This window comes from Agelaius tricolor, unplaced genomic scaffold (genome assembly GCF_023055355.1).
Source record: "Agelaius tricolor isolate 1412-34295 unplaced genomic scaffold, bAgeTri1.0.p SCAF_6, whole genome shotgun sequence".
Taxonomy (NCBI): Eukaryota; Metazoa; Chordata; class Aves; order Passeriformes; family Icteridae; genus Agelaius; species Agelaius tricolor.
In genome coordinates, this window is record NW_027269266.1 from 9994689 (window position 1) to 10020362 (window position 25674).

A 25674-nucleotide genomic window follows, 5' to 3' on the forward strand; every position below is an offset into this window, starting at 1 on the left:
ATTGATTGAAAACATACTTCACCTTTGATGTGGGTTTTTTCCCGTGAGTTTGACTTCATATTTAGTTCATTATGGTATTCCTGGAATGCTGAGTCTCTTTGACATTCATACACCCATAAGGGCAGCAAAAGGTCTAGCTTGCAAATAGATGCAAATTATATCTAACATCCTATACTTAAATAAATCTCAAACTACTGTCTTAAATCGATAAAGTCCAAGAAATATAAATAGAAAGCAAATTTGGATCATATTGACATGAAAAATAACATAGCACAAAGACTTAGGTGTTGATTTTTGACCTCAACTTTGCATTATATGCTGTTCCTGGATGAAGTCAAAAGCTTAATGTTAGGCTTTATTGTATTCATTAGCAATCTTTCATATTGTACTGACCTTGCACGTCAAGCAAAAACACATTAAAATGTGTGTTATACCACTAAGAGACAATGTAAATCTCTATTGAGTCTTTACCTCTTTTCACATTGAAGGCTGGTTAATCCCTTCAATTTTCTTTTGTGGAGGGATAAATAGACCACACAAGAGCCAGAGGGATGAGACTAAATCATATAATCTCTGACCAAAAAGTAGAAGAAGCATCAAGCCTGTGTGTTTCTGAGGTAGATAGAGAGGATGCAGATATCACAGCTGGCAAGTGACCATGCTGACATGTCTCATCCTTGGAGCAGGCTGCCCACAGAGGTGGTGGATGTCCCATCCCTGGAAGTGTTCAAAGCCAGGTTGGAAGTGTCCTTGAGCAACCAGCTCTAGTGGATGGCATCTCTACCCATGGCAGGGCAGCTGGAAACAGATGATCTTTGAGGTCCCTTCCAACCCAGTTCATTCTGTGATTCCACGATCCTTCAGACCAGAAGTGATTTCTCCATGTCTGACAGTGGTGCATCAGCTGTTACCTCATCTGTCTCTGTGTTGCACAATTGAGCATAGGTTGTATTTGTGAGCTCCACATGGGAACGTGTTTTTGAAAGAGTCTGGGTAATTCAAGAAGATAGAAATGACAAGAAATACTGAATTTCTGTGTTCATATCTTCTATGTAAAATATATCTTGGGTTTTCCATGAGGGACACTGACATGTATAATGCTTGCTCTCATCACAGAGATCAGGTTATGGCTGACAATCTTTGAAAATTCATGTTCAACCTGAAGCAGATACCAGCCACAGCCACTTTGTAAATGGCTTCTGGATAGGGCACAGCCTGAGTTTGAGTCTCTTTTCAGCTTCCAGGAATAGTTCAATTCCTCCTAGCTTGTCCTCAGGCAAATGCAATAACCACAGAGCTCCAGGTAACATTGGCAGCTGGGGGAGGAAAGCTAAATTCCACATGCTTGTTGAAACTTGTTTTGTCACTTTTCAGAAAAGAATGCAGGATTCAGGGAATTTTAAACAGAAAGCACAGTTGGTTAGTTACTAAATAGCCAAGTCAAAAAAGATGTGTCGTTCTCAGAGGAGTCATGCTGACTTTTCTGGCTTCTTTCTGGCCCAAAGAACCTTAGTTATTTTATGCATAGCCTATTACCTCTGACCACTGACCTAAGAAGAAAGAAATCCCTTTGATGGGGGGAGGAATTAACTTTCATCTCCCGATTCCTGGGGAAGCCCCTATGTTTTGAATCAATGGTTTAATTGCACTGTGTCCTCTTCACAAATGCAGTAGCTGTGACAGCACTCCATGCTTTCTGGGGATCTGATCTGGTCTGTGTGCATCAGCTCTACCCTGATAATGCTTAGCAAGTCAGGAAGACCCTGAGGGGAATTCGGTGAAGGAAGGCAGCTGGGTCTTCAGTGAAAGCTTTACAGTGCTGTGTTCAACCATGTCAGAACATGAGCTCTTCTGCAATTGTGCACAAGGTGAGCTCTTTGGAAACTTTAAGGTCACAAAATGCAACAACTGTGAAGACTAGATGCCTTTTATGCTTATGTGGCATTTGAAAAGGGGCTTTCAGGAGCTCCAGTTTGGATGTAGTTACCAAAATGTCAGCCTTTCCCCAGGTAGGTGCTTAGATCCTTTTCTTTTTGCTTATTTTTGGCTTTGTATTCAACCTTAAATCCTAGGCCAGATAACATCTTGCCTCTGAGCAAGACTTGTGTGATCTTGTACCCAGTGAGGTGAGTTTGAGTATGAAAAGGGCCCTCTGGTTACCTGTCAGTTCTCTGAACAGCTGGCTGGGCCTCAGCATATCAGCTTTACATCTATTTAACCATGAGAAGGTTTGAACAGAGTCTTTCTTTTGTCTTCTGAATATGTATAATGCATTAAAAAGAAAAAAAAGATCTTGTGTGATGCAAGCTCTCTATCAGCAGGCCAATGTGATGAGGAGTAAAATGGTTAAACCAGATTCTCTGAATCAGGTCTTATTTCCAGCTGCAGGTAAAATCTTATCCTCAATGGAAACATATGGCTATTGATCCAGAAGAGGCCAGAACTTCTTCTTGTAGTAAAGTAGGACATAAATTTTTAGCTAACATATAGAATACTTCATAATTTAACTATGAACTTAAAAGGTTCACTAGGGTTCAGATGAACTCTTCATAAGTAAGCATTTCTTTTTTTTAATTGTAGAGCTCATAATTTCATAGAAATACTATTATCTTATATGTTCATCTCTGAAGATCTTGCTTTCTCCAAAAGCAGGAAATTATTCTGATAATAAAAAAGAGCGTATTTATGCAAATACTACCTAGAAAACCACTTCCTCTGAAAAAACAGCATAAATTATAGGGCAGAAGCCATTTGGGCATCATAAGTATTGGTTAAGAATTAGGCATGATTAGTACAATAATAAAATATCCTTTTATCAGATATTTTCTATCCGTTGAAGTAGTTGCATGTGTTGTTCCCTGGAGGAAACTACCTGCTTGTGGCTGGAGAGTACACTTTTCAGGGAAATGAGAAGTTCATTACCAGTGCATTTTTGTACTGCTGCAGACACAAGTGGGGAACCTGCTTCTATCTGTGGCAGGACTGCTGCTGGTGCTAGACAGAAGATGGAAATGCTCATGTGGTTCAAGATCTCCTGCCTCAGATGTGGAGTTACCTGACAGGAGGAAATGTGTGAGGTGCAGTTAGGCACAGATCTTCACATTTCAATGTATCTATCAAGTTACTGGGAAGAATCTGAGGCCCTGGTACAAAAAAACCCTCTCTTGAGCTTTGCTTTTGCAGGTACCTCAGCTTCCAGCCTTTGTGAAAGTGCAGCAGAGGAGACACTGCACAGTCTGGAGTAGAGAGTTTTCTGTCCCACCAGGAATCTGCTCAATAGCTTGTGGGAGATACAAAGCAGCTGGTACAGTCAAAATTGGTTTGTTTTCAGGAAACAGAAATACCTGGAGGAGCAGTCCTTGTGTTCCTGATATAACACTGATCTGATATTCTCACTGCATTAGGAGCACAGGTTTTTTTCCAGTCCTTAATATAAGCTTCCAACATCCTGTGGGCAGTGAAGTGTAGCCATGATGAAATCCAGCAGCATATTCCAGCAAGCATAATAGCTAAGCATAGACAAATTAGAATAAGTTGTTAACAACTCTCTGCAGATGTCCCTACTTTGATATATAAAATAGCTTCCCATTTTTGAGCCATCTTCAAAAGAGGTGGGTTTGTTTACAGCACTTTAACCAAATACTTTGCTTTACACTGAGCATTTCTCATTATGGTCAGTATTCAAACATGGAAATGGGCAATATCTTTGTACTTACTCTGACATTGTTGTAGTTTTGGTTGGTTTGGTTTAAAATTAATTGTAAGAAATTATATTTTTTGAGAATTTTGATTTGATTCACTAATTCCTCACTCTTAAGAGGATTATTGTTTTACTGTGATTTTTTGTTACAGATGCCAAAAACTATTTGACTTGTTAAAACTCATTGTGCCTGGGAGGCACTTCCAATCTACTGTATGAGGCATTTCTGAAACAGATTGCATCCACACAATTTAATGTAATAGCTCCTGATATATTTAGTCTTTGTGAATTTCCTGAATCCCATTTTGAAGCTAAATATATACATATATTTAGGGAGTGTGTAAGCTGCTTGTAGAAATGAATTTAAATAATTATACTTTGATCTATCTATCAGAGCTGAGTACAGGGTAAGACCCAAGTTTCTCATGTTTGTTACATGAGGTTTTACAAGACCACATTGGAACCATTCTAAAATACTTGGTAGGACTGGCAGTGATTTAGCCATATAAAAACCTATGGGAAATATTTAAGAATAGTTATACAACTTCTGCATGAAATGTCAAAGTTTATAAAGAAGTGATTTTGAGATTTAATGAACTTCAGCCTCTTTAGTCTATTTGCAATCATGGACAGAATTTGTGTACGTACTACTCACCTTTGGTGTTTGCCCACCTGCACTACCTTACAAAAGGCAGAAACCTGTCAGTGTTTTATACTCTGTCATGTAAACTTCATTCAATTTCTTCACTTCAAAACCTGTCAGATGTACGAGGATTACTTTATAAGTTCATTAGTGATAAAAAAAATCTGAACTCTTAAAGTCTTACCTAATAATTGGAAATAATTAATATTTCTAAGTGTATTAACATTAGAGTGTGCTTTAAAAGACAATTAATGGCTTTTCTGAGCTACTAATCTTCTTCCAAAACATTGGTTCTGATGATCACTCTTCCTTCTCTTTTCTCAGCTTTAAAAATCCCACACAGTTTTTTTCCAGTATGCCTTACCACAACTACACAGCACAGTTCACCAGTATTCCCCATCATGAGGTTTTACCAAGTTTATGAAAATAAACAGATGGAGCACTAGAAAAAGTAGAACAAAGCTTAGTTCTCACCTGATGACAGTGGTCTTTCTCTGATTTTTGGGATTCATATGAATTCTGCCTTTGCAAAGCCTAAAAACAGATGAACTTCTCCATTTTACTGGTTTGAAGAGAGTTGTAATAGATAATTTTTTAATCTGTGTATGCTTACAGCTATCGAAAAATGGTATTCTGTATTCCTTCAAGGAGAGCAATACTGGAGTTTAAAAAAAATAACCTCTCTTTTTAGACAAAGTAATTTAAAGAGACACTTGCATAATAGTTAGGTATGGAGAAATTATTTGGTTTGAAAGCAGCATTTCAAAGGCAGCCAAATAGCTCACCTTTCATCAGTGTTTAGGCCCCACAATGTAAACCAGAAAATATTCACTCCACTTAACAGTAGTATTTTAGTAATCATAACATTATCAAGATTTTAAAGAAGGAGGCTATTGATTTCTTCCTCTGAAACTTTTAGAGAAAGTCATATGTTATAGGAATGGTTCCAGAGTAGATACAGGCTCAGCAGAAAAATTATAGGATCATTTGATTTCCCTTGTTTCCTTAGGAGTTCTTCTCGTAAAAAATCACATCTCAGTCAAAGATGGACAGTCCAGGGAAGAATCATTTAATAAAAAGTAGCCCTCAAGGATCAGAAACATTCTGATATATTGGTGTTTTCCTAAATATTCTCACCAATGCCTGCAGCTGATTGTTTTAGTAGGATTTTTTATACAGGACAGATTAAAAACTTTGTTTGTCAAGAGTGGCTATGGTCAGTTGTGTGAAGCTAAATAAATCCTCTCTACTTCATTTATTATATGGCACCCATATAATGGTACTCATATAATGGTAATCAATCTTTAAAATGACATTTAGAATAAATAAATGAATAAATACATTCAAGTAGGCCCCATAAGTGAAAAGATGTTGTTGCAGCCTTTTTTTTAGTGTAATGTGATCTAGCTGAGATTTAAATTATGGGTTATAGAAAACATGGCACCCTGTTCCATCCAGAAATGCAAAAATTACCTTCTTGTACCTTTTTATTTTCTTTGTCATTATTAACTTGGCCAGAAAGATGATCCAAATTAGGCAAACCCTCAACACATTTCTGTGTGTGAAAATGTTGATTAACTGCCCAGAATCAGAGACCTTGCTGGTTTGAGCAGTGGATATTGAATTGAACAGGTTTGAAAATTAACTTTATCTCTGGCATTTCAGTTCAAATTTATGCCTTTTTTTTTTAATCAGTATAGAATGAAGACTGATGTATAAGGTAAAACTTTCAATTAGTAAAGTGAGGCAGATCTGGACTCGCATTTTGTTGACATGATGCATAGTATTCTATGTGTGATGAAGACTTAATTGCATTTTAATGATCAAATGGAAATAGTTTTCAGATCTAAAAACAATTCTCAGAAATGCTTCTTCAAAGGGATATATCCTGTGCATGCCAGGGCAGGGTTTTCTCAGGACAGACATTTTTTCTCTGGTAACAATTTTTTTTTTTTGTTTTTCACTAGGGTTCCTGGATGTCAGATGAGGTTGTAGGGTGGTTAAAGGAGGATGAACACAGAGGAAGAAGTTCAAAGGGATATGCCCATGATTTCCTGTTTTTATTCCTATAGTGCTTTTGTAAAGTTAAAAGTAAGATAAAATTCTTTTGGTAACAAAAAGTATATTTTTTATAGTTAGACTATTCCACAGAGGAGTTATTAGTTGTGAACAGCACTTAAAGAGACAGAAACTATATTAGCTCCATGTCCTTAAACTAGCTCAACACACAGATGAATAGCATTTATTTGAATGCAGAGCAATGAATATTGAACTGTTTGGACTTTCCTGAGCTCTTCCAAGCTCCCACAGCAATGCCAGGGTGCAGGATGATGAGCATCACTTCCCTGGAAGCCACCAAGCAATTTAGAAGCAAAGAATATGTGGGCAGTGTGAGTGATTGCCTGCACTAAAGTTCTATTTGGAGCTTTAAAATAAATTTTCCTGACAATGCTTATTGGGGCTAATGTCTCTTTTTTAAAAAACACAGCGATGTAAGCTAATGATTTTAATGGTATTTTAAATGTAAGTGCCAACATTTTGAATCTAATCCTTTCCTTTATATGAAAGTAACATTTTCACAGTAAACTTATTAAAAACAGAAGACAAAATTATATAACAGATTTTTTGTGTGTGTGAGTGGTATTGACACTACTCATATCTGAGTATTAATAAATTGATAACAAAGACACTCAATATACATACTCAGTCTTTTTCATCTTTCAAACCACTATGCAGAATTGCATAGCAAATTAGAACTAATGTAGTTCTTCATCTTCTTTAGACCATCTTTGGACTGAAGATGTTCATTGGACTGTAAATGAAAGAAGTCATTGCTTAATAAGAAATACAATCTTATTCTAAAAAGTTATGGAGGCTTGTCTATGGACATAAGGATCCATGCAACACTTCTGTCAATATGACTGGCATTATAGCCACTCATTTGTTTTTCATCAGGAAAACTCATGAAAATATTATTTAAACTATTTTGTAAAATAAAATCTATAGTCAAGATAAAAATAAAATTAAAAAAAAAATAGGAGCACATAACTTCCTTAATGCATTTGTAAAGCAGTGCTCAATTTCATGTAATATTTACTTGCCAGATCTTCAAAGTATGGACCTTTTCTCAAAGAATTTAACTGGGATCAAGCAGATAAACTTTGCCTAACAACTGAAAGTATTAGTCACTGTTTTTTCCTCAGTAACTTTTTTAATTCTTATTACCCTTGTAAGTTAAGGTGCACTGGCTTTGAGCTTTACAAATATTCTTTGTTCCTGTGCGGTTCTCAGCATGCAAAATGTTTATAAGATAGGGATAAATTAAACTCTTCAAATTCAGCTATTTTAATGCCTATAAAATATTAAAAAGTAATATAAGGAGATGCATAGCAAACAGTAGGAAGAACTGAGTTGAGATGAGCAAGCGTTTTATTTTCTCATGGTGCATTCTTTTAGTCTTTATTTTAATATAACAGTGTCACAATAGAAGAAAATGCATCAAAATGAGCCAGTGCAATTGCTTCATGGATATGTTTAGTTTACACAGTCATAATCAAAAAAAAAAGAAAAATGCCAGTGCCACAGCTGTGATTTCACAAACTTTTGGTTTTTCCAGTAAGTGAAAAAGAAGCACATGAAACACTGTCAGATTATTTAAGAGATACAAATTTCTAATAAAGGTGTGAAACAATTATAATTTGTAGCTGCCTCAAAAGATTGCAAGAAAAAGTATTGATAGCAATATGTATTGAAATCTGGGATAGATAACAGAAGTTGAAGGTGGCATTACAGCTGCAGGCACTTTTGTGTGCTTTGGAATGACTCTAAAAAGGTTATTGGTAGAAAGGAGAAATCATGGAGCTAATGCCCATCTTGTCTCTGGAACTAATCTTTTTCTTCTGCATTCTGAAAAACCCCTCACAGGCAAAACATCACCTCTAACCTTGTTTTCTGTTCTGTGTTTTTTATTAACCTTTCTTTTCCAAGCCTACAGTTTTCACTCGAGTTCAGTCCTGACAGCAATCTAACTTGACTGATTATTATTTTTTTTACAATGAGCAAGGTGTTACCATGATATTATTTCAGCAAAAAGGCCATGTTTAGTTGCCATGACAATTAAACAATAATAACTGCAGTCTTTACTTGTCTATCACAGTTGTCAATCCAGCTCCTGCATCTGAGTGCCAAATTTACTTTTTTTTGTTGTTAGTCAATGTTGCTTCATTCAGGTGGTGCAGCTGAGCTGGTTCTGAAGCAGGAAACAAGCAGCTGTGGGGCTGCTGTAGCTGGATACAAGTTGAGGCATCCATGGCACAGTGGTGGTCAAGTGTTGGACTCAAGGAGCCAAATGAGTTAATCTTTGTCTGAGATGACAGCTGAGATGACAGATAAATATGTGTTAAGCTCTGTGTTCCAGTGACCTTTGGGAAGCACAGACAACATTTCCTGTCAAAATTCTAGATCACCATGAATATCCTTGGGCTTCCAATTTTTTGATCCTTCTGGTATCGATTTAGGGTACAACCAATGATTTATCTGGGAAAAAAAAAAACAAACAAGAATAAAACACAAACCATGCTTGGCCAATCTGACTTGTTTCTTCTTTGAAGGGCGCTTATGAAAAGGACATGATTTTCATTGAAAAAAAAAAGGTTTCAAGCTTTTGAAACCTTGAGTTTCCTTAGATTATCAGTGTTTTGTGTTTGGGATCACCTCCCAGTTACCATGGGGGACATATAGTTTAGTAACTCTGGGTTGGGTAAGAGCATACGGCACAGGAAAATGCAGCCCTGCCTCTGCTCTCTATCTTCCACACAGGAGAAGCCATGGCTGTGTTCATAGGCCAAATGCAGCCATTTCTCACACGGTGTTGACAAAGTAAACGTGGTCTGTGCATGTCTTGTCTTTGTGCTTCCACTTTGTGAAACTGCACCTGATTAAAGAAATGTTCTAATCAATGAAACATCACTGACAAGCAAAACCAGCTCACTTAATGTGTTGGAGCATCTGGCAGATGGTAACTGCTGGTGTTGTCCTTGAAAATAAACTGCTCCTTTATGAAGTACATTTAGCAAATAGAAACTGTCTCCCAAGTTGTAGACCATGATTTTTTTGTTGTTGTTGTAGGTTTGTTTGTTTGTTTGTTTGTTTTTTCTATTGTGCCTCATCACCAAAATCCTAGCTCAAATATTCAGATAACACGCAATTCAGGAATTCTGCAGCTGAGACACAAAGTTTGCTCTTGTGTTGGCCATTTAGGTTCACACCTATGACTGTTAGAAGGCTGTTTCGAGAATCAGTTTGAATAGTCAGTTACAGGTAACTTGTTTCACAAATGGTAATATGACTTTTTACTTTTCAATACATTTTCTTTACTGGTCTATCCCAAATTGTTCACATCCTGAATTAGCAAGCTGGCATTAAAATAATTAGTTCATCAACCAGGTACTGAGGGGACAGAAGAATAAAAAAGCTGAAGGATGAAAGGAAAGCTCCTAAAATTTATCCGTAAGTGAATAGAAAATTTTCTTCTATCAAATGTGGGACTGCTTTAATTGTTTCTGACCCAGACCCCCAAAACTTTACATTTCCATATCCCTTCCCTGGGGCAAGTTCCTTACGGGGGAACAGTAAGATCTGTACAAGGCCATCTCTTCTTTTGATACCCTACAATGACTTGTGAAGCCCTCTTGCCTCCAAATTCCATTGAATAGTTCCCACTGATGTTCAGGGTTGAAGGAACATATGAAGGAACGAATGAAGAAACAGTCCCAAAAAGTTAATTTCATTTTTATTCTGACAATCTTTTCTTATTACTCCTGCAAAACCCTTCCGCCCTTGCTTTGCCTGACAGCTTCCATACTCAAAGCTTTTTCTTCTCTGTGTCTTCATGGATGCCCCTTTTACTTCCTTGTTTTGTTCTTTCGTTCTCATTATCTCCTTTTAACTGTACATCCCTTGGTTACTTTGCCTCCAGTGCTGCTCTTTTTGCAGTCCTGGGCCTGACACAGCATTAGCACTCTATCACTCACTCCCCTTATAATCTGGCTTTATATCTTTACACATCAGGCTTTTCAAGAGGGACAATCTGCTGGTTTCTGGTGATTTATCAGAACATAGCACTACATCCTAGATCCTGGATTGACATCTCAGTGTTTCTGTGATAACAATCAGAATTTAAAAAAAAAAATACGTTTAAGTTCATTTAACTGTAACCACAGTGAAAGAACTTGGAGTGCAACCCTAAGCAACTTGTCTTGAACTACAGGAAAAGAGAAGTGAACACTGCCTCTATTGTTAAAAACAATAAACATCCTGGAAAGGCAGTTCACCAGCAGTGCTCATCCCAGAAAACATGAAAATGGGGAGAGAGAGAGAGAGAGAGAGAATGTTTTCCTGAATTCCAGTGAGCCGTTTTATCAGATTTGACTTCACCATGGCCAGGGATTCACATTAAAGACAAACAAGAGATTTTATTCAATAACAGTCAAGTTGTAACAGGGTCAGACATACAACAGAAGAGCATGTCACAGCTGCTGACTTCTCAGTCTAAACAAAAACAAATTAACTTCTTGGCCTGTTTTCTTACAGAAGGAAGGTGCCACAACCCAAAATTTGAAAGGCTACCTTTTCTTGACCACTGAGAAATTCAGTCATACGCCTTACAGAAAAGAGTTTCAATACCTGATAGGCAAATTTTAATTCTCGGCTTACTTAATTCTTTTCTTGAGCTATTTCTTCCTTACAACAACAAAACCAGGAATTTGGGTATTTTTTATCCCTTTCACTCGAAAAGAAGCCAGTTAAAAGAGGAGGGCAAAGCAATCCATGCCTTTAGAAAACAAAAGAATTCTCCCTTGTTCAGATTAAGCTAAAATGTTTTCAACAGAATAAGCAAAGAAAAATCCTTTCATCTATGTTAATATAAAAGAGTGATTTTAGAAGTCTTTTCCTGCCATTTCTTTAAAGGAGAAAAAGTATCCATTTATTATTTTCCTACAAGCATGAAATTATTGTATTAATATTTTTAATTTCCTGATAGCACCTTTTACCTAAAGGATTATGACTTACAGTTCAACCAATTCTCTCCATAAGGAAGAGCTGAAGGCAGCATTGTGGAAGAGGCTGGAATGGCTGTGGGTATGATTTCACTGTGTATGCTGTTGTGCAATAGGGACTTTTCTTGAGAGCATATTTTCAGTCAATATATTTTATAATTCTATAAAATGCATTAGAATCAATATGTTGGCCAGAATTTTTCTATTTTATCAATTTCTGAATTTAGGGTAATTTATTATATTCTGAATATCCTTGGCCAGACTCTAAACCTGTCTGTCTCCAGAAACATGACACACAGACATCACAGGGGAAAAAATAAACAGAGTCCCCAGCTGTCTTTGTTAAACCAGTATGCATTGTATTGTTCTGGTTCTGTTGGTTTGGAGCTTTTTTTTTTTTTTCATCTCTATGAGGAAATAATCTTAACAGTACCTTCTCAAAAAGGATTTTCAGTTCAATATTTTATAATAAAGCTCTCTTTTCTCCTTCCCCTAGAGTAAGAAATGAAGAGCCAGTTGAGGGACCATATGGCTTAAAAGTTCTCATTTGTTTAGTTAGATGATACCACAGACAGGAAATCAACGTATAGGAATTTCACAACCACATTTCCATCTGTTTTATGTGGGTGATGCCATCAAAGAAGCTGACAAGTCTTAGCAATCCTCCAGCATATGTCAGCTCTTGGTAGTGCTACAGGTCCAAAGTCCATTCTCACACCTGCCTCAAGCAGCAGCAGGAGCCAGGATTGGAGATGATCTCTGTGGAAGGCCCATGGCTACACAGCATGGTTAGCTCTGAACTGTGATATTTCTGGTTTTAGCTGTGTTTGATAAGATATGCCACCGTTTGTCATGGACGTTCTGGTGTAATTACTACCAGCCGAAATAAATTTCAGTATACAAAGATCAAAACAAGGCTTTTTTATAACGTGCTGGCAGGCTATAAATCTGCTCATCAGGTGCAGGATCTACTGAGAGCTGGTAGTTAGTGGAGAGCATAAAGGCCCCTTCTGAAATCAGACATTAAATCTTACAGTCCCAGTGTGCTTTGAAGTCGTTCCCACTCTCCGTGTCTGGAGGGTGTAAAAGGAAACCAAAGTTGGATTTGTATGTAATTCAAAAGGAGAGATCAATTGAAACATTTAGGAATACTATAAGTGCCATTTACATGTCATGGAGAGTCTTGTAACTATGCTAGTTTTGATGATTTTCTCTCAATAAGAGAAGTTCAAGCTGCTCATTCTAGTTATTTTTCTCAAAAGACCGGTGAATTGGTCAGTTATAAATTCAGCCTCTAAAGATGAATTTAATCAAGAGAAGAGAATTTTCATTCTTGTATAAATAATCAACGGAATGTTGCAATTTGCATTCAACTGCTTGTGCTTTCACTTGCAGGTCTTAATTAGGATCACTATTGCATCTTGTAGACAGCTAGACTATTAGTATTGTTGGTAGCTTGCCACCATATTTGGCAGCCCAACAAAACTGCAAAAGCTGAAAAATAAGCCTATTTAAAAAGTCAGTAAAGCCAACATCCTTTCTGAAAGCTTTAATCTAGGTTTCCATATGCTGTACCTTTGCTGAGGGTAAAAATTATCAACCTGCTGCTCTGCTTCCATCTATCAGAGAATTTTTTCTGAATACCATTTCAGGAGAAATTATCTCTCTTTTGCTATCAGTCTGGATATTGATTATCGTTTTCAGATTCTTATGCCTTTCATGTAAACACTCTTGAGAAGGCTGCTTAGGTCTAAAGAGAACTATTTTTTTGCTTGTAATTACATTTATACTGCATGATGGATGCATATCCTTAAATGAAAATGGAAGGTAACCTCACATTTTTGTTGTACTTTATACCATCTTCCTTCTGAAGATTAACTTTATTGGCAAATTTGGAATTCAATAATTCTAAGGAACAGATCTTTAAAATCAGACAGGCTATAGAACACAAAAGAGGAAAGCCTGGAAAAGACAATGACAGTTCTATTTTTGTCACTGCTGTGAATTTTTTTTTTTAGAACAGAGGCCTTCCATTTCCTTTCTTATCCATTACTGTGTCAATTTAAAGTGTAACCTCCCCATAATGATTAGTTCATTCTATAAGTTCGTATAATATCTAATAAATGGGCCTTCAGTATTTCTTGGGAGTTAGCATATCAATAAAAGCAACAAATAATTGTCATTATAACCCAACAGAAAATGTTTAGCTACTCATTAGGACCATAAAAAAAATTCAATTACTGGTTAAGCACTATTAAAATGTGAGCTTCAGATAGAAACATCAGAGGTTAAAGATACAGGGAATCATACAGTTACAAAGGGAACAAAACTATCTGTCTTATTTTTGTTTGCTAAGAAAGACCATCTCTATCTCCTCATCCAGAATGGTGACATTATAAAGGACATTTCCTTTCCCCGTGTTTCAGGCTAGAAGAGCATTGTGAAGTAACCAAAATAAATTAGGAGGCAGTAGCATAAGTGATTTGGGTGCCCAAGTTAGATAGAATTCTTTGGAGTTTTCACCTGACAAAACTGAATATATTGAAGAATCCCCTGAGTGGTTTGAATATCAGCCCTGCATCTAACAACAGCAGAAACCCTAAATGGGAAGTTTATGGTACAATGTTAAATGTCTGTTTAAACCCCTGCCACAGATGAAATCTAGGGGAAAATGGAGACAATATAGTATTTACCAGAAACAATTTTTTCTTTTGTATGGTTCTGTACTTATTTCATCTTAAGTGATATCTTCTCAGGCAGTTGAAATGTGCAGTGGTTTCATTCCCAGAAGCAAGCAAATTTTTCCTTATTCAAGTGATTTGATACAGTACATTACATACACAGCAAAATTCACAGCAGTAAGAAATAAATTCACTTTGTCTAAAAGTGCTTTCACAGTATCTTATTGATGCCAGTTTTTGCAGCCACTCTTTGCTGGGAAAATTTCCTCCTCTCCTCTCCTCTCCTCTCCTCTCCTCTCCTCTCCTCTCCTCTCCTCTCCTCTCCTCTCCTCTCCTCTCCTCTCCTCTCCTCTCCTCTCCTCTCCTCTCCTCTCCTCTCCTCTCCTCTCCTCTCCTCTCCTCTCCTCTCCTCTCCTCTCCTCTCCTCTCCTCTCCTCTCCTCTCCTCTCCTCTCCTCTCCTCTCCTCTCCTCCACATAAAGTATTTTTTTTTCATTGTGTTTATATTAGAAAACTCAATTTTTTTTCTTCTGCTTTATACACTTAAAGATAGAGGAGAAATATTAAAAAGAGAAACAAAAATGTTTTTATGGATAACTAGCTATTAAAAATATGGTTGCAGAAGAAGTATTCTTAGCCTTATGACATTTTAGGTAAGAAAAGCCTTCATCTATAAGCTGGTGTTTAATTGCCTGAGAATGTTATTTATTACCTTGGGCACTCTGGTTCTATACTGATTATCCTTTTATTATGGTACAAAACATAAGGATTCATGTATGCAGATTTTTATTTCTTTTAGTATTTGTTATCCATTATATAAGATGGTAATTTATAAGGAAAAAGAAAGATAAATCAAAAGTACATTCAGAACTATTAATTTGGAAGGAAAAAAAGAAATTTCTTATCCACCTGCAGAAACTCTGGTATTTTTATCCTTACTGTTTTCTACATATTTAAATAGATGCATATTAATATATATAAAATGAACACTATCAAGAAATTTCAGTAATAGTCTACACCAAAACAAAGCCTACCTCTATTGTTTATTTTAACCTCATAAAAGGAAGAAATTTCTTCTCACTGGTTTAGTTATTCACAGGTAGCACCAATCTGAGCGTTCTGACATGGAAGCACAAGTAACACAGGAGCAGGATAAGCTCATTTCTCTGCAGGTGCAGGTGACCTCTGGCTTTCACCCTGGGATTCTCCATGTGTGCTCTGCGTGCTGCTGGGAAGGATCAGTCACTGGTGCTGGGTCCCCGACCCTCTTAGGAGCAATTTTTATGCACCAGTTTGCTAAAAGACCTTCATGCTGGCAGGAAAAGGCAAAAAGTGTTGATATTCCTGTGGTCTGGCATCCCAGAGAGCTGGAGAGGGGCTTGGAGGCAGGGGTGGATTCTTGTTCCTCCACGTGGGCTTTGGTTATGAATTAGACCCACCACAGTAACAAAGCAGGAATTCCAGTTACTGTTAAAGATGATAAGAAAGAGATGGCAGGCAAAGGCAAAATCCTTATAAGCAAGGATCATGAGTAGCAGACGTAAACAGCAAGAGAAATATTTTTGCTGGAATTACAGACAGGCTTTCTAGAAAGGAATTAAGAATAAATTCTTTTTTACATGATGGCTATTTTGTAGTTGGACACTTAATTATAGCAAACATTACATATTTCTATTACATAAAAATAGTCACCAAATCTTGAATGAGTAATACTAATATTAAATATAATTGGAGAACAATATATGTAAGTAGTATCCCCACCCACCAGAAAAAATAAAAAGAAAAAAAGGAAAAAAAAAAAGAAAAAGTAGGACAAGAGAAAAAAAAAAGTTTTCAGTCTTACAGGATGAAGTTTAGGTATATTCCATTTCAGTATAGGAAGAAGCAAATTGATATTTCTGCACAGAGAAGGAGCCTCTCCAGAGGCTCCTTCTGATCACAGCCAGTGCATGATTTTGTGTGACTCTATGTGAGTAACCCAGCTTCTTTCTTGTATACTCCAATAGAAGTCCACCTTGATGACTTGCAATTCTTTGGGAATTTGCTTTGAAGATGATGATGGTGATTTTTAATATAGAAATTTATTACTGCTGGAATTTTTCTCTATTTCTGATGTTAGTCCTTTCCCCAAAGTTAGGCTGAGCAGTATTTTCTATGTATTAGATGTGAAAATCATAAATGCAAAAATTCTTACCACTTTTATGTTTTTGTGGATATATAGTAAGCATTTTCTAATACCTACTATAGACACAAAAAAACCTGCAATATTCAAGATAATAAAATTAAATTACTGTAGTTCCATTAGCTTAAAAGAACAAATTGAAGAAATAGGAAAAGTTGCATCTTATTGACTTTTCAACCTGAAATCGTCATACACTGATTACTGTTAGAAGGGGAGCAGGTGGTCATTTAAAAGTCAAAAGACAGAATAGAAAACATAATCTGATTACTTCTAGTGCCAATATCATAAGGTCACTGTCAGGCTTTTTGCTGTCTGACTGATGACTTCTGCTTTTCCAAAGCTGGCAATAATCCAGGTGGTGCCTGAGCTGCTGCAGCCCATCCACAGATGTTTCATTAAAGAAGCAGGATATTAATAGTGTCCCAGTAATTCCACATCAACTTCTCTGAACTGAGATTGTGAAGCAGACCCTGTCCCTCACACACCAGCTGGCTCTGGTCCTGCTGGTCTCTGCCCATCTGCTTTTGCCATGTGCTGACCACAACACTTGATATTTTTCATTTCTAGATCAGTGGCCAGGGTGGCATGTATAAGCAGGTTTAACATTGCTGTGGACCAAGTAATCTTCTAATATTTACACATAAAAGCAGAATTTAGAACATCAGAAATACAAATAAAGATTAATACCATACTGGTAGAAACAAATATGGACTGTTATACAACTGAAATACCATCTTAAGATTTTCCTGCTGTGAGACAGAACCACAAAAATAAATGTTCATCTTACAAAATTTGGACTCTGCGGGTCCCAGAATTATGAAATTAGTTTAATTATATCCCAAACATACTTATAGCAAATCTCTCTAACTGTGCAATTAGAACTTCAACTGATCCAATTATGTGATGTAATGGTGTAGAGTAATTATGCATAATGACACAATTATAATTTGTGATTATATCATAAAAAGGATTCTGAAACTTTCAGAAAGAATATTGGGCACAAACTGTCATTCTTTGTTTTAAGCTGAAAGGACTCATCTGTTTCAGACATCTATTCCAAAATATTTATGTCATGTTGCAAGTAAATTCTATATTAGCTAGGGAAAAAAAAAAAAAGGATGAGTCAGAGATTTAGTTGTATAAAAATGATTTCTAGGGGCAGAGGAATGTGGCATTCACTGCAGCAATGTCTAGAGCCATTTAAAATGCACTTTTAAAAAAGTTATGAAAGGAAATTTTTACTGTGTCTGTTAGAAATTCTGACTGAGTAGTCTATTTTGACACTTTTCATCACAGAACCTGAGCACTCTTCCTAGTAGTTACTGAGAGCATCTCTATAAAGCAAGGCTATATAAAAACCAGATAAAAAGAAAACTTCAAGGATTTATATAAGAATATTTTTATAACAGAAAAATACATTTTACGGCAGGTACGTATCTTGTTATTATTTTTCAAAAGAGATTTTCTCCAGCAGAGACCAAACAATACACATCAGCTACAGAGAAGTAGAAGGTGGAATAGCTCTCTGGAGACATCTGCCAGCTCCTATATTCCTCACTGAGTCCAAAGTCACAGTTGATCAAAGGAGTTCTGTCTTCCCTACCTAAGGAATGGGAGTGGAGCCAAGTGGCTCACAACAGCACCATGCCATGGAGCATGGGGAGGCCTGGAAAACACTGAGGACAGATCCAGTTATTCTTGTTCTAAAATTGGGAAACATCCCAAAGTGATTTCCTTTGGAGGCATCCCTACATATAATTCTTACGTATTTCTAAATTATAGAACTGCAGACAGTGACCATTGCACTTTCTGTGAATGAACTCCACACCTCCTATCTCTCATTATTTGTAAGAAGTGGATTATAATACCAAACTACCAAAATCTTACAAATACAACTCTTATTACTAACACAGTTCAATGTTTGAAACGCTTTTCCAAAACTTGTTCAAAATCACCATTCAACAAGTTATTTGCAAACAGTAGGAAAATCTGATTCTAAAGATAATTCTAAGAAAGCATTTGTCACTATGGATGGGATCACTGACTGAATTCTGGATATCTGCTTTGAGTTAACAGTATAGGTGTACCACTGTTGTGGTGTAATTGTGAATAAATTCTTACCTCTCTGAAGTAGATTTGTAAAAGAACTCAGATGAATGAGACTAGAAATAGCTGATCTCTGTTTATACACAATAAATTATTTCATTATACCCAATGACAATGGGATTGCTTTCTTTTTGTACAGAGATATTAGGAAAAGTACTGGTAAATTTATTATATAAACTGTATGTACCCCTGAAAAAGATGTATATCAGCTTTTGCAACTCTAAGTAGAATGTCTCATGAGCGATTAATCCATGTTTATGTCTGAATTATCTGAACTCTGATGCTATGGAAGGCCTTTCATTTTGAAAGATGGTTGAAGGTACATTGTCTCAGACATCGTCTCAGACATTAATATCTGTGCTGCCCTTGAAGTGCTGTTCTGAGCATTGCTTCTCCTTAACTGAGTTTCAGTCAAGTTGCTGTATTGGTCTAATAGTTCCAGCAGACAGAGTTTTGAAAGGAAAGATAATGTCCTTTATTACACCAGGAAATAAATATAGCCAGGAAATAAAAAATCTTTGGGGCTTACAGGTTGACAGACACTGAGCAGAAAATCTTACCCTAATGTTTTAAATACATTTTTCTAGTAAAGAAGATTTTACCCCTGTTAGTTCTGTTTTTTCTAGAGTTACTTTGATATAGAACATATTTTTGCCTTTCCAAGAAATCCTGACTTTCCTATTTCTGAACTGGATAAATTAATCCAGTTAATTAATGGAGAGAAAAGCCAGCAACATATAAAATCTAAAGAATAAAAATAATTCAAGTATTTACCAGGGCATTGAGCAATATGTAGCTAACAAAGGAAGGATGAGTAAGATTTGAAGAAAGATTGAGGTATAGCAATCTAAGATGGAGGTGTACTTACATTGAAATAGATCAGGACATACTTTTCTTATTCTGTGAAGCTTTTTAAAATTTCTGTAATTATCCTTGTAATTAAAAAAGTCAAATTGAGAAGTCAAGAATCCAAGTCACAACCCGAGAAAAATACGCTCACTTGAGATGCAGAAAACTCAGGCTTTCCAGATTAAGCAGCTAGGACTGTTCTGCATGATTCTGGGTTTAAATAAATGTGACATTTTATATTAAACCAGAGAAATATCATTGAAACAATTATCTTCTGGCAATTAAAAGGTTTCTGAAAGGATTTCCAGAACAGGCTTCCTTTCTTCTAACGGATAGTAGAAAGAAATAAATTAATAAAAATATATATATGAGTTATTCACTGCAGCAAAGAATAAGAAGGAGAAAGACTTAAGGAACAAGAAGATCCATTCTGAATTCTTTCAAAAGGGAAAAGGTGAGAAGATACCCACATAGAAATGGCTAATAAAAGGGAACAAAGGAGGGGAATGCATGAGGGACAGTGCCCATAGACAGCTCTCAGTTCCTCAGGAAGCAGTTACTGACAGATCCTGGCACAGTCTCACAGACAGTGGCTGTGGAAGGAATAATGTAATTCACAATGAAAATATGCCAAAGAAGACTGAAAATGGGGAAAAACTGATTCTGATGATTAAAAAAACCCCAACAATGATATGAATATTGTCCAATCTTGGTCATGAGAAACTTCTACTCTTACATGTAACTTCATTAGTACATAAGGAACAAAATGTGTTAGATGGCATTGAATTTCCTTACTGTTTCTTTTCTTAATTAGCACAGCTGACAAATTAATGTACATTTGGTGCATATATAGAGTGCACTAGCACTGACAGCTTTAATTAAATAATCAGTTGTTATGGATTATGTAGCTATTTAAGATTATTACTTAGAAGATTTTCTTCATTATCTACAGCTTTGATACCTAGATAAAGGATGCAGAGACATTCTACTGGATGGTTTCCAAAGAAATTGCAAGAACTTTACAAGTATTAAGTGCTGAATACAAAGCAAATATTTAGTAAGCTGACCTTTTTAATCTTTCATATTTTTACTGTTAATAAAAGTCAGGCAAGAAGATTTGAATTTAGATATCCTGAGGAAATTTGCCAAGATTTGCAGTTTCAGCAATTCCAGGATCTCATTTGGTTCTTTTATATTGAGAGTGGTGGGTTGGAAGAGTCACTCTGTATCTTCCTGATGTCAATTTGGCATCAAACCATCTTTTTCAGGGAGTCACATTCTGAACAAAAGGTAGGAGATGGCCACAGAAGTATTATCTGATAAAGTGCTTGGAAGAATAATTACAGTTGATTAAGTGAAGGCATTGTTAAAAGGTCACTTTTCCTGGAAATTGACTGTCCAAGCTCATCCTAAAATTTTGGTTGAAATATTTCCATCATTCAAGGTCATAAACACTCTCAAATACATTCTCCTAGTTACTTAAGGCTTTTAAAATGTTCAAGTCAATGTTATTACTGTAAAGCCAGGAATAAATTTTCAGCTTGCATTGAAAAGCCTATTCCTAAAAATAGGTTAGTGGTACTTAAGGACAAATGCTCTCACAAAAGCATACACGACTCTGGATGAGGAACTAAATGGTCAGTGCTGATGAACAAATCATGAGAATGTTTGGTCAGCTTTGCCAGCTGCAGATGTAGATGTGTAGAAATCTGTGGCTTGAAGACCTAAAAGGCTTGGCACTCTTTGGGGCTTATGCCTATTAGTGGATGGGGATGGCAATGGTCAAGACCTCCCCAAGAAACTAACCTGAGACAAAGACTCTCTTGTGGTAAAAAAATTTGTGATGTCTTTTCTGGATAAATAAAAGAGACTGTGTATCAGACCATGTCTGTATGATTATTAAGTACTATTTTGAGGAGCATTTATTCAGAAAATGTAAAGGTTGCATTTATATACACACACACACATATATACGTATATATATATATATATCTATATATTTGATGAAAAATTCAACATGAGCCATCAGCATGTAGTTGCAGCCTAGAAAACCAGTGGAATTCTGGGCTGAGTCAAAAGCAGTGTGGCCAGCAGGTCAAGGTGATTCTCTCCCTCTTCTCTTCTCTCATGGGACCCCACCAGAGTATGGAGTGCAGCTCTGATGCCCCCAACATAAGAAGGACTTGAAACTGTTGGAGCAAACCCACGGTGATCACAATGTTGAAAAGAGGACTGAAGCACCTCCCCTGTGAGGTCAGGCTGAAAAAGTTGACGCTTTTCATCCTGGAGAAGTTTACATGGCAACCTTCCAGTACCTGAAGGGGATCTACTGGGAGCCCAAAGAGGGACTCTGTGTCAGGATGTTTGGATAAGGCCTTGAGTAACCTGGTCTAGTGGGATGTGTCCCTGCACATGGCAGGGGAGGTGGGACCAGCTGATCTTTAAGGTCCATTCCAACCCCTTAACACTCTACGATTCAAGGATGTAGTGACTATAATCAATACATTCCATGTATTTGGCTACCTGGCTGCTTTTGTAGGAAGAAATCCATGTGCTATTTGTTAAAATAGTCCTTTACCTATGGCTGATTATTCAGACCTAATGTTTTTCTAGGAAATGTATTCTTTCACCCAAAATACAACTCTGCCCATTTCAACTGTTTAGGTCCATAACTTGTGATCAGGAAATCATCTTCATGGCCAGACAGCCAATGCAATCTGCCATCTCACATTTAGTAAGAGGTTTGAATAAAGAGAGGATTCGAACAATTTATTCTAAGATCCTAGACAGAAACCACTAGAAATAACACCCAAAATATCTTGCAAATGGCAGAATGTTTTAATAAGTTACTGTTAATAAATTTCTGTTTCATAATACTGTTTTAATAAGTTTCTTCATTTGTTTGTGGCTGGGAGAAAGATGAGGCTGCAGAATGGAAATGGTAGAAGAGTGAGTTTTCTGAAGATTCAGGGTTCTGCACTGAGATACACCTGAACTCTGAAGACATTTCTCTTAAATAGATGTGAATCATGCCTTAAAAAGTTGTGTTTCATTCCACTGAATATAGAGGGAATTTAGGAATCTGGTCCAGTTCTAGATGTTTACAGCTGTCTCTGCCTTGGTTTAGTCTGCCCTGCAGCCTGGTGTGACTGGGAGATGGAACTGTGCTATTGGAAGCAGTCAGCTGTAACTGTGGTGGAGTCTGAGTTTGAAGCAATGCAATCTCTTTTGCAGAAAATCCTGGATTGTAATCCCCTGCCTTATTTCTCAGCAGGAGATAAATACCTATCCATGACTATCCATTTCAAGTAAAGCAAAGCTCCTTCTTCCGGGGAGCTCACTTGATTGTAACTTAAACAAGACTTTAAATTAAATCTGTATGAAGTACATTATTTAGATAATAGCAACTAAAGTAATAGTCATGTAGTTTCTTTATTTTAAAAACAAACCCACATGCTCACTTGCAAAATAACCAAACTGAAGGCTGTGGTGTAAAGTCACGTAATGTCTGAAAATTGCATGACTTTTGGGGAACCCTCTGTCTGCTGCTGGAAGGAAAAAACCTGATATGAATGATGTGGATCTGAAACTTTCAGAATTAGAAGACTTCTCAGCTGGTGGCTTTACACTTACACTTAGGGCATAAAGTGGGATTTTTTAAATTGACTTGCTGATATTTTTCTCAGAAAGATGCATACAGATTACATTATAAAATGGGTAATCACAATTAGAAAAATGAGCAACACTTAACAGTTGTTTAGTCCTTTCAACATCTGTTGTACTACTGGGAATATTTTCTTGTTGGTATCTGAACATATACTAACAACAACATATATTAACAACTGAACAAATCTGGTTTCCTAGTGTTTATTATTGAAGAGAAAAAAATATAAGAAAATTGACTGCAAGGTTTTTTTATTACATTTGAGCCAAACTTATTGGCCAAAAAATGTTTATTTGTTTCTAGTATTTTTATGAAAATATGAAAAAAAGGAAATAAATGCCTTCTGGATACAATCACGAATCTATTTACCTTGTTTGCAAGTGTCACCTTGGAAGACTGACTAGTGTTCTCTCTTTGGTGATTTCATGATTGTTCCTGAATCCTTGATTATTTAAAAAATCATAAATGAGTTTCACAATCCCTCATGTTTTGAGCAAATATTGTCAATTTCCTACGTTTAATAGATGAATAAGAACAATAAGTACTAAAATGTTGACATTCAAGATATCACTTAAATATCTCATTAGAAAAATTCATTGTTTTGGTAAACTTGTATTAACTGAAGACAGTTAAAACTACTGAAGACAGTTAAAAATACAGTTATGATATCTGTAAATCAGTTTTGAACAAAAAGACCGAAACAAGAATCTTATTACTCTTTCCTCATTATCCCAAGTTATTTTCAAATATTTTTTTTCTCTTTTCTTCCATAACATCCATAATTTTTGTCACATCAAGGTGGTTTTATGTAGTTAGGATTTTATTTCAAATGTAAATTATTTCTTTTAATGAATTTTCTGGCAACTGATGCTGATTTTCATGAATATTCTCCATGATTAATTTAAATTATCAGATCACTACTTAGAAGGCAACTAGTTATGGAAAGCAAAATACAGTTATTTTACTAATTCATCCACTAACTGCTGTGAGTAATTTATGAGTGCATGCTTTCAGGATAGAACCACATTGTATCACTTAGAGAAATTATGCACTGGCATGAATAAAATGGTAACAATTATCATACCGATAGCATCTCTATTTCTAATTAGGCTCTAATTACCCTTAAAGCATTCTTAGTAATTTCTAAGATTTTTTTTTTTATTACTACTACTATTCTTTTGTCTTATGATAAAAATCTCTCATTTGTAACGCAAGGTTGACTATATTTAAGCAAAATTTAATTTCCTATGGATATCTTTATTCTTGAAATTCTGATACTACACAGGAGTGAAACAATATAAAATTAAGGGCTGCTCTAATCCATCTCAGAAAGAAGAGCCTAAGATCTTTCATGTCTCATGCATGACAAAAAAAAAAAAAAAGGATTAAAGAAAGGAAAAAAACCCCACATAATTGAATTCTGTATAACAAATTATTTCTAAATTACTCTTGGAAGTTAAAGGGCAACATTATACTGCAGCAATAAGGGGTAACTGTGTTACATGGTTTTCAAGATGCTCTTAAACTGTGTGCATTATCTGAATGTTAATGATGTTAATGTAATATTGACTCTCATCTTAAGGGAATATTTCATAGACGTGCATTCCCACTTATCTTCATTGCAAACTCAGGAATACATGTAAAATATTTACCATTCAACCTCAGTAGGGTCGTGTTAGATGACCCTTTTGATCTCACCTGTGCTCTGTTTACTCCTCCATATCTCCTAAAGACACTTTCAATATAATAATTTGTTTAAAATTTATAAAATAACACTTCCAATAAAGAAAACAAAAGGTTTAAGAGGACACTGATTTGGGTACAAAAGAAAAAGCACTCTTTGCACATGTTTGGAAACATACAGTCTAAGAGATTAATAACTTATCTGCCTTAAGGGAGTGGGATCCCAGGTCTGAACCTCAAAACTTGGAGTTTCCAAATCTCCTTCTCCTATAACTGCCATGTATCACCTGCACTATGACCATTATCCATATGCACCTCACAAGAAGCAGACTTCTCTTTTCCACATGGATTTTAAAATCCCTCTGTTTTCTGGTATGATGGATGCCAGGTTATTGATTGTCATTGTTGTGGTTTTGGCAGTGTGACAGTGTGAGATGCAGCAGCTTCTACAGCTGCCTGTTTGATCTTTAGCTCTTTGCTTTGACTTTCAGCTAAACTCGTCTCACCAGTCGAGCTGTTCAGAGCCCAAAGGAACGCTCGGTGCATGGGGTGGGAAATGAAGGGAATGTATTGTAGCATCGTAGGAAAGGTAAGACAAGAGGGACAAGGGATCACAGATGGATTCTGTGAAATGGATTACTGGGAATGAGAGGACTGGGAAATGTGGAGGTTTGAGACAATTTAGGGATTACTGTTCTCATCAGCTGGTAGAGCTTGACAATGCTTAGCCCTAACCCTAAAGTTACATCAGTACTCTCTCATATCACACCTCAACATAGAAAAAGGTGGAATGCAAATATTAAACAGCAGAACTATGCAGTAAAATTAAAATTTCCAACAATTCCTTTTTTTGACTAAAAATTCTTTTTTTTTCCTTGCTGGGTTAATGATCTCAGTCCCTGTATGACTTAAAATATTTATTTTCTATAGCCTCTTGAGTTTTGGAATGAGAGTTTTTTATCACCTGATATTCTACTTAGCCCTAGAGGAAATCAAGAGACAAGTCTTCAGTTGTATAACATACTTATAAGGCATAAAGTCAGAGAAAGCCATTTTGAATTAATTCACTAGTTTTCAATGTAACCTAATACAACAGGCTTTATAGAATA